Genomic DNA, 10,910 nt, shown 5'->3' with positions numbered 1-10,910 from the left:
ATGTATTCATCTAAGAAGAAACATTTTTCCCATCCCTGCTCCGATTGCTCAGTATTTTTGTTCCATTTAAGTATTAAAGCCTCAACGCTCATTAATTTAACTGTAATATTATTCTTCTTCCCAGAAAATTAATTTGATACATTAATACTGTTTTGCCATCACCATAACATCTACAGTGTTAGACTGTAGAAGAAGGAAGAGTTGAGGATCTGCGTTTTCTATTTGTGCTTGCAAATTCCATTTAACTGTTACACCAGACAGTGAAAGTTTTTTTATGGATTAAGGCTTTAAACTTTTATACCTCAGCTCATAAAACAGAGATACATAACTTTCAGTGTCTCACAACATTGTTGAAAGGTTTAATTCACTGACACTGACTGAAAATTGCTCGGGTAAAAAAACTTGAATGAAAGACAGAGAAGTGCAAATGTAGCTGTCTTTGCAGAGGAACTGTGGAAAGAATTTCTCTTAAGCAGGCTTGTCAAGCTTGGCCATACAATACACATTGCTTGCTAGGAATATCTGCTTAACAGCTGAATGAAAACAAGATCTACTTTCCCTCCCTTTTTCCTCTGTTTTAATGAACAACTTTAGCGGACACTCATTTCACAAAGACAGTCGATAGCTTCTATTTTCTTTGCCAAACTGAACCACTTTTAAACTGTTCACTTTTCCCTCATCAAGAAAATAGTCTTTTTCTGTATGAAAGAATAGTGAAGTTTATTCATCTCTTTGCACTTATATTTAGGAAAAAACACCTCAACAAGAAGCTATGTTCTTCTGAGCTCTAACCCCCAAGTGAAAAGGGAACAGTTCCCTATCATGCTTGATAACATGGGTACATGGGTACATGGGAAGAAATCTCATGCAATCCTTGTGGAAAAATATTCTATTTAAATAAGCAATGAAATAAGCACAGTCAACTGAAAGGATTTACAGTTAACTCCTTTAAATCCATACTGCAAATAAAACCACTTTTATTTTCTTTTTCTTATGTCCCTTCCCATTTACTTTCCATGGAGAATGATACATTAAAATAATACAAATATTTTAAAATTCCAGCCAGATACTCTCTGTAATACACTGAGGCATATTCAATGTAGTTGTACCTTTAGCTTCCTTGATATGTTTTCTCTAGATTATACTGCTGGCTTTGAAAGAAATAACAGCTAAAGAGGCTTTCAAGCTTTAATAGTCATAAATCTGTTCATTTATGATTCTTACAAAAAGTTAAGTTTATATTTTAAATATTTTTACTCTATGTTGTTTTGAAATACTGAGAATGGCAAAAACTCTAGATACACAGTGTATGATCAGGAATGAGAAGTCCTTTTTTAGATTAAAAAATTTAAAAAATGTATGGTACAGCTACAGTACCAAGAAGAAATGTCAGGGGATTTCAGGGGATGATAATTATATTGACATTAATGATCACAAATTCTAAGAAAACAAATAAAGAGATGGGTGACATTAGTTGTAATTATTAAATACAAAAGCAAACATTTTCTCTCTTATTTCTGACAGAAGAAAATAATTTTTCTGTAGTAATCCACTTCATCTGACAATTTTTAAGAGTTGCAGATTGTGTTTTAACAAAAGTAGCAGGAGTTGTTTATTCTCAAAATTCAAAACACATAAGTCTTTTTCATGACACTTCTTTAAACATCAATATTTTATTTTAAAATTGAATTTATTGGATGAGTAACTCATGCAATGCACAGAGCTATAACAGAAAATGAAAAATTGCACCTTAAGGTTTGCTTTGGGTTTGTGGAGGAGGGGTGTGATTTTCTGCAAAAGGAAATTAAAAATAAAGGATAAGCTTTGGAACCGATATTTAAAATGTCAGATTGCTTTTATTTAATTAAGATTTTTGTATGCTTTATAAAAAGCAACCAAATCTTTCTAATAGTTTCAGTATTGCTGTACAACTGCTGTCATTTATGTCGTCTTAGTGCAAGTCTTAGAGTGAATCTAGCAGTGCAAAATAGTCTGAGCTTAATTACATATTTTTTTAGGTTCAACTTTATTTTCATAATTTGCTTTTGACTCTTTCAACACATTTAATAGATTTGTTTGAATTACATTGGGCCTATTTGAGGAGAAATTTACTGTTTCCATAGTTATGTGCAATAAGGCTGTCTCTGAGCTCAATGTTTTCCAAAAATGGACTGGTTCTTTGACTGTAGGAAGAAGCAGAGTCTAGGAATGATGCAGAATCATTATCACAGGAATCTGAGAGAAGTACCAATCACATTCTTTAAAATGGCTGTTTCTCAGTTATCCAGAAGCTGAACAATGAATGATTCTAAGCTTAGTGACAGGAAAGAAATACATTTTACTGTGAGCATTTTCAAAATGTTATAATAAAGTGGGATGAATAAGAACAGAAACATATCAAAAGTATATATTTACTCTGGATTAAAGTCAGCTTTCTGTGCCCTGACCTTAAAACGGACAGTACAAGAATAAAACTTACAGTAAAGAATAACCTTGACTATGAGCCAAATGTGACCTGCTGATACATGCATTAAAATCAACTGCAGTTGTCTAAATGCATTTAAGAGAAGCTTTGTTACTAAATGTATCCTGGATGGAAATCCCCCTTTACAAGAGTTTAAAAAGCTACACAAATGATCTCAGAATCATATCTCCATAAGCCAAGGAAATTTTAAGATTCTTGAGTATTTAATAGCAAGGTAGGTTGAGAAGATGATCAACTTTACTCTCTTTTGTGGGAAAACATAAAAGCAATAGATATGGAGCAAGTTCTGAAGTTGTATCAGCCTCATATGGCTCGGATTCCTGAATTCAGAAAACAAATTTTCAATGGAAAGTCCATTCCTCCATGTTTGGACTGTGATCCTTTTCTGACAGTCATCTCTCTGTTCCCATCCTTCCCTGGGTTTTGTTTTCTAGAGCACGGTTCTATAGCTGGAAGTTAGGGAAGAAGATGACATGAGTTTACCAAAGGACTTAATTATAACCTTGCAAATTAGTCCTGGTTTTGTGTTTGAGATGTATGCATGTAAACTAGCACCAGTCAGAAGGGGCTGACAAGCACCTGCCTACACTGAAAATATTGTTTAATGTTGGGTTCGAGCAAAGTTTGACCCCTAACTTCTGATACTGACCATGACTTTCAGTGAGCTATGCTATCTTCTTCCAATCAACATCATGTCTTCTAACTTGTGATCTCACCAAAAGAAATTTGCCAAAAAAGGATTGTTCTGTGGAAGAAACTTCACTTGATGTGCAGAGCCACAGCATCCCAATCTTTCTAACCTAATCATTGATCTGGAGAATGCAAAATGAAAAACACATTAGCCTCCTATATGACAAGAGAATGGTGTCAGGACACTGAATTTTGTAGTGAAAAACAGCAAAATAGTTTTCTGCCACTGTGCTTCCTTTAACAGTGATGCTCTTAAAATGGGTTTGAAAATTACCTTTGCACATAGCTATGTGCTTAAAAAATATCAGAGCTAAAAACCTGAAAAAAAAAAAACCCAAAGAAACAGAAACCAAAACAAACCTAAGCCTCCTTCACCTTTCCCTCCTTCTACCCAGGCTCAACTTCTTTCCTTCACTTCCAGCCTCTCTACTTCTCTACCTCTTCCCCAAGCGGTACGGTGGAATAGGAAATGAGAGTTGTGGTTAGTCCATAAGAGTTTCTCTATGATGCTTCCTCCTCCTCAGACTTTTCCACATGGATCTTTTCCATGTGCTACTGTCCTTTAGGATAATCCAGTTCCTGCATGGTTTCCTTATGGGCTGCAATTTCTTTCAGAGAATACCTGCCTACTTGACATGGGCTTCTCCATGGGCTGCACATGGACAACCTGCTTCACCATGGAGTTCTCCAGGGGCTGCATGAGAATCTCTGCTCCAGAGGCTGGAGCACATCCTCTTGCTCCTTGTTGTCCAGCTTGGTGTCTTCAAAGCTCTTTGTCTCACTGTAGTTGGTTTTTTTTGTGGTGGTGGTTCTGTGAGGGCTTTATGTTTCTAGTCCTCCCCCTGTCCTGTCCCCCAAACTGTCCTTGTTAGGCCCACAAACACTATAAAAGTTGGTTGTCCTACTTAAGGAAGCACCTTATTTTTAATCAGATACATCCAAGTCAATGAGTATATGATCCCAAGTAAAGCCGCACTTGCTTACACTTGCAAAACTGGCATTCTTTATCAAGGATACTTGCTCTTACTCTTGATCTGGCTTAATATAAATTGTCGGGTGAAATCTTGAAGAACTTCCCATACTCCGAATCTCCATTCTGGACTTTTGTCTATGAACTCAATACTGGGAGGGTTTTTTGTGTAAAACTGGTGCTGTATCTGTCAGAAATGCTAAATTTAGCAGTTACTTATGTTCTGTATGGGTAACAAGAGGACATTTTTCAGAGAATTGTTGCACAGTATTTCAAAGTTAAAATATTTGTAGTAGGAGTAAGGCATTTGCTCAAGAATAAGGGTGTTTTTTTACCTTTTAAACTGTATTTCAACTTTGCATTATTTCAAAACACAGCTGTTTTTGTGAATTTTCAATCATATGCAAGACTTCCTATTTGAAAGAACTTATCCAAAATGACCATCAGCTTCCTTCCCTTTACAACAGAGAGAGTGGTGATAAAGGGAGAGGAATTTAAAAAAACTTTGCTACTAAAGCTTATTTTTCAGGACTAGTTTTTTTTTTTTTTTTTTGTGGGGGAGGATGCTAAAATATTAATGAAGATAGTTGCCACTATTATTATTTAAGAATTAAGAATGGATATTTAACATGTCCTCAAGTCACACATAGCTAGATGCTGTTCTTGTGATGTATATTAAGGATTGCTTAATAATCCTGGGTTTGTAGTGATTGATCTTTCCTCATCAGATCAGATCCGCACCACAAAAGTTACAAAAAACTAAGTTTTGTTTTCAAGAAAATATCTGTATTAAAAGAGAGTTGTCAATCCTTAGTGGAATCCAAAGAAATTAACTAGGGGAAAGAATTTAATCTGTCTTTAAAATCAGAAAACCAGTACGCCATAACCTTATTGTGAATTAACACATAAAAGTGTTACCAGGAAGGTGTGATGTTAATACGGTACAGTTAATGGATTGCCTCTAAAAGATTCCAGCAGAGTGGAGACAATATGCAATAAAAGACATGGGGGCTTACAAGTTAGTGCTGCTCCGCCAGCACTGTGTTTGCCAGAGCCCTGGACTGGAATACAAATTGTAAAATGGCTCCTTAACTAGGAGCTTCGGAACAGTAAGCCAAAAAAACCCAATATTGAGAGCTGCTCTGTATAATGTTAGACTGGAGGCTGAATTCCCAGCTCTTCACCATTTTACACAGAAAATTTAAAAAAAAACAAAAAAGAAAACCCAAAAAAACCCCACAAACAAGAACAACAAAAAAATCAAAAACAAAAACAAAAACAACAAAGAAAACACAAAAAACCCCAATGAAACCCAAACAAAAAAAAAAAAAACAAAGCCAAAAAAAAAAAACCAAAAAAACCCCAAAAAAAACCAAAAAAAAAAAAACCAAACAAAAAAAAAAACCAAAACAAATGCCCAGGTGACAGGACCTGACCATTTTGAGAGGCCCCACAAATCAGTCCTGTGGCTCAGATGAGCAGTGAGAAGTGTTACTCGTCCCTCCTTAGGGAACTTGGAAGCCCCTTTCAAGGGATCATCCCGGTGGCTTTTTTGGATTACAGTTTCAGAGCTGGGTGCATCTTCTCTTCTCCGTGTGTTCTTCATCTCATTCTTTGTAACCAATGCCACAATTTCAGGGTCATAGCTCCATAATATGCTTTCCCTTACATCTCCAGGTCTTCCAGGGGTGATTTCCCACTGAGGTACTGAAAGAAGAGCAAGGCCTGTGAACTTCTGTGCTAGCCAGTCCCTATGGGATGCTGTTACAGGAACACCAGGGCAGAGAATTGATCAGATATTGATCAATACAGCTGTAGTTACTTCAAGTTTTCCACTAACTTTCAAGGAGATCAATCAGAAGGGAAGATGTGCTGTAGATCAGCCAAGTAAGATGCACTTTATTTCAGGAAATTTTGGAAAAAGTTGCAGCTTGCCAAATAGCCTTTAGCAAATGTTATGCACTTTACTTGCGTCATTTGGAGACAAAGGATGACAGTCTGCTCTTGATACACCTGTGTTAATACATTTGGTGGGATTTTTCCTACTTGGAGACCAAGGAATATATCTTAACACATTGCCTGAAGACAATTGCCCCTGAATATTACCACAGCTCTTCTGAAAGCTATGTTGGCTCTTACTCTGGACCTTTCTTATGCCGAGAATTTTAAATTGTCTGGGTGTGCTTAATATAATGAGTACATTGAGAAAAGGAATTACCAGTGTATCTACACATATGTATTGAAGAATTTTCCTGAAAATTTAAGTATTTTATCAAGTCCTTCAACATAGGCAATAATATTAAAAACTTAACTGAAATTAAACAGTAATTGCAGGCAATAAATGTGAAAAAGGTGCAATTGCCTTCATTATATGAGAATTATGTGAGAATATGTGTTGCTAATTGCAGTGTTGAGATGTTACAAGACACACAGGAGTCAATATGAAGTGTTCTAATTTTCCAGTAATTCACCTGTGTGATTACAGTTTAGGCTTTATTGCTAATTTGCTTTCTTGAAGACACTCAGAATAATTTTTCAGTGAACGTATTACATCTTCTAAATTAAGAATATGCATATTATTGTTAATCATCATTTTTAAGACCTTGGCATTCAGAAACAGATTTTCTTTCTGGTTCATGAAAAATTCTTTTGACTTAATTCTACATATCATTGATCTCGATGCTAATATCCTTCTGGTTTGGGGTAGTAGAAATTACTATCTACTGAATGGGTGTGCTGAGAGTTCCATTCTCAATATCTAGAACTACCTGCAAAGATATTCAAAAGAAACAAATCCTAGTGTTCTATGAGCCTTTAATACAAAGAGGATTCTTTTCTCCCAATTATTTTTTCACTGAGTAATTCTCAGAATACAGAGACACTGATATAAAAGAAGAATCACCCAACATTCTTGTTTTATATTTCAACTTGTGTTTTTAAAGGTTTAGGATATAAACAAAGCAATTTGAGTAAAATTTTGCGACAAATAAGTCAGTGCATCAAAGAGGTAAAATAGTAATAAAATATTCTAAGAGCTACAGAAGCAAGGAAGGATATTCTGTAGGGGCTCTGAGCTCCATTTGTCATTAATTTATTGGCATAGCTTTGTGAATATTCCATTATAGAAACAACCTAACCAGCTATCTGTGAAATCCTATATGTCTGCCAATTGGTGATTTTCTTTTGGAACTGTCAGCACTTTTCACTGTACATGAGGCAAGTTACCACAAAGGATGAAAGAAAACACAAAATCAATAGCTAAATTTTTTTTTATGTTGAATTTTTTTTCTATGTTGAAATGCAGGTGTAGAAAATAATCAATTGAAAAGGAGCACAAGTTAATTTAATCTCATGAAAACAATGTCATCTATTGCTTTGGAAACAGTACAGTATAATACTATTATTTCTAAAGCAATAGTCATGTTGCTCTTCTTATGCATTCCCTTTTGCTGTTCATGGAAAAAGTCAAATCACTGACATAGCACAAGAACAAGTCAATAAACATTTAACATTTAACATTTTTGTTCATCATGAATTTGTACTGCAGATCTTTCCTCAGGCACTTTGATGATTTTTTTCTAATATACAATTTTCATGAACATAACCAGAACATGTGGAACAGTTTGACTTTCAGATATAAAGTTCCTCTCTACCCTGCCTCCTCTAGTGATTGACTTCCAGACCCAGATTCTACCTCCACTGATTACACTAGTAGTGCTGTCTTTCATTATTATTGAATAATATATATTAAAAATAATAATTATATTTTAAAAAAATCCTCATAACATGACAAGGAAAAATTAGTTTAATGTCTTGAAACAAAGCCCAGGTCTTCAATAGCAGTCTTTTCATCCCTCAGTTTTTCAGCCAGCATCCCAGAACTTTGATCTTTTGTTTAGTATTACTAGCAATATGGTCATTTCAGACTTGGCTTTTATCCTCCTTAGCCCACTAGTGATTGTCTTCTTTGGCACACAGACTGACAACTGTATGCTTGAGGAAGTATAATGAGTGGAATGAGCAGCAAGGAAATAGTAGCTGGAAGTTGTTTCCTGCACATTATGTGAAGAAAGATAAAACCATTGCATTACACTGTACTATGAACATCATTATTTTTTCAATTACTATCTCATAGCACTTGAATCTTCCTATTCTTTCTCCAGAACAAAACAGTAACTTTGGCTTTCCCCAGCCCATTATTTTACCATGGACATTTAAAAAAAATATGTTCCAAGTGGATGCAGTTCTGTGGGATGTCTGAGTTGTCATCTTTATCCATCATGAGCACTCTTCATAGCTGTTATAATGATTGAATTGGATTTAACATGTACGTATCATACAAACATATATGAGGCTATATTTATATATGCAAATAAGTATAGCAAGAAATACATATTTCACAAAAAAAGTTAAAAAACTCTTTTATGTCTCTCTGAAAGGAATATTTGAAGTATACCATTTTATTTTTCAGTTTTCAGAAACATAATTGCTAGCTGAATCTGTCAGTCCCTTGAGTTTCAAACTGAACAAGCTCTGGCTCTACTCATAAATCTAATTCTCACATAAATGTTTCTTTCTCACATCTCATACTCATCCTGTATCACATTCCATCTTTTCCCTTTGCTTCCTTTTTTCATAGTGTTTACATCCTATAAAATTTTTTTATGATCTTTTTTTTCTAATATATATTGTTCATGAACCCAGCCAGAGCGCGCGGTCCTTCACATAGTATTCCTTGCAAATCAAAATCCTCTAGTAAGGCATGCAGAAACTTTTTCAATAAAGCAGGCGTTGCTTATCAAAGCAGCTTTGTCAAAACCAAAACATGCAAAAAAACCCATGTTGTTAGAAACAGCAAAAAATGATCAACAGGGTAAGTAAAAGTGTGTATTTTTGTTTGTTTGTTTCTTGAAACATTTCTTTGATTTTAATAATTAAATGTGGTATCAACAATTTCAGGTTTATGTTTGCTTGGAGGTTTTGCGTTTGTTTGTCTGTTTGTTCGCTTTGAAATATTGTAATTTTCAGGTCAAACAAAAATCCCTTTTTGTAGAAACACTGGTTTTATTTCACTTTACACTCATGATATATTTTTCTCACCGGGGACGCACAGATGTAAGGCTTGACATACAGGTTTCTGTAGGAAGCTTACCCAAAGGGCAGAACCTGTGTTGGGTCACTCTCAAGTCCTGGCTTCCCATCACTCAGCATCTGACCCTCAGGGCTCCCTGACAGGGATAGAGAAGAATGGCCAGGGTTAGGGTTAGGGTTAGGTACTTCAATAATTAATAAGTTTTTTGAATGTCAGGAAGCAGTTTTCTTAGTTGGCGCTTAGCAGTGATGGTTCCTAGATCTTCTTCACAGAAGGGGCAGGAGTTCAGGGAAAAAGGACCATGGCAGGAACCAGCCCTCACACTTGTAGCAGCGAGGAACATGAGACAGAACTCAAGGGGAGCAACCTCTGTCTCTTCTACCTCTGGTTTCTAAGGGAGCTGGACAGAGTTTAAACCTGTCAGCTTAGTTTTGTCTGGAAAATTGTATAACATTTCCCACAACTGGCAGAACTTACTTTAGCTACCAAGTAAAGCCAGCTTCAGTAGGCAGAACCTATCCTACTCAAGACTCAAAAATATTTGAGATTTCCATACAGAACTTGGAAATTATCTTATCTGTTACCTGGAGAAAGATCTATAATACTGTGAAATCTACAGTAAGCTCTGCTAAAAGATGTGTTTCTACTGAAGACAGACTCATAATAGGGATATTTATGTTGTCTGATGAGGAGAACATTTTGTTTCTCCTGATTTTTCTGATATTCCAGTCTTGAATTTTGCCTTTGGAGCAAGCTTATCATTTCTGTGATTATTTTTCTTTCCATTAATATGAAAAATGTTTGAAGTCTGAGCCACTCCTTTCATAAGAAAAATCTTCATATCTCTGTGGAAACCCTCTTCAAAGCTTCATGTCACAGTGGAAATAAAAGCCTTTTATAAAAGCTCACATTGTATGAAACAATTATCTTAATCTCTTGACACTAAGTAGATATATAATTTTTTAAGATATCTGTGTAAGTGAGCAGGGCTGTTCACTCTACTCAGGCACTTTATTTATTTAAGGATTTTCACTATCATCAGTGTTAATATATAAAGCAAATATATCTCATTAAGCTAGGAAATGTGCATATTGCATGGTTAAAATAATAAATTTACTTTTTTTTGAAAATAGTCAATTCAGATTTTAAAAACCAGTGTCATTAAAATTTATAATGGTTTGAAGCATTTTTTCAAAGATCAAGGCAGTACAAGGTAAGTATATAAAATCCAATAGCCAGGGAAAAATGCTTAAAAAAAAAAAAAGGGGAGGCAAGTTATTTTGTGTACATATGCATCTATGTATTGGAGCTATCTGGAGTAAGTGATATATATGGTTACTGTGACTAAAGTACATAAAAACATTGTTAAAAATAGAGTTTTGCTTGATGTCTTGAAGCAATATGTTTGGAATTGGTTCAGAATTAGTTGTGAAAATGTTATGTTCAGATACATATCTGAAATATAATTTCAGCTAAATCACTTTTGAAATATTTGAAACATAGATCTACAAAGATGCAAAGTATTCATTATGTAAAATATCATCTGCACCTAAACTAATGGTGGTTTCATGGTTGCCTATAAGCTTAAAACATCAGGTTTCAGCTACCAGTAAGGGACATTTTGAACTTAAACCAACTTCAAATTGAAACAATCTGTTTTATCAAGTCATGTA

This window comes from Agelaius tricolor, unplaced genomic scaffold (genome assembly GCF_023055355.1).
Source record: "Agelaius tricolor isolate 1412-34295 unplaced genomic scaffold, bAgeTri1.0.p SCAF_2, whole genome shotgun sequence".
In the NCBI taxonomy this organism is placed as follows: Eukaryota; Metazoa; Chordata; class Aves; order Passeriformes; family Icteridae; genus Agelaius; species Agelaius tricolor.
This window is presented reverse-complemented; position numbering follows the sequence as displayed.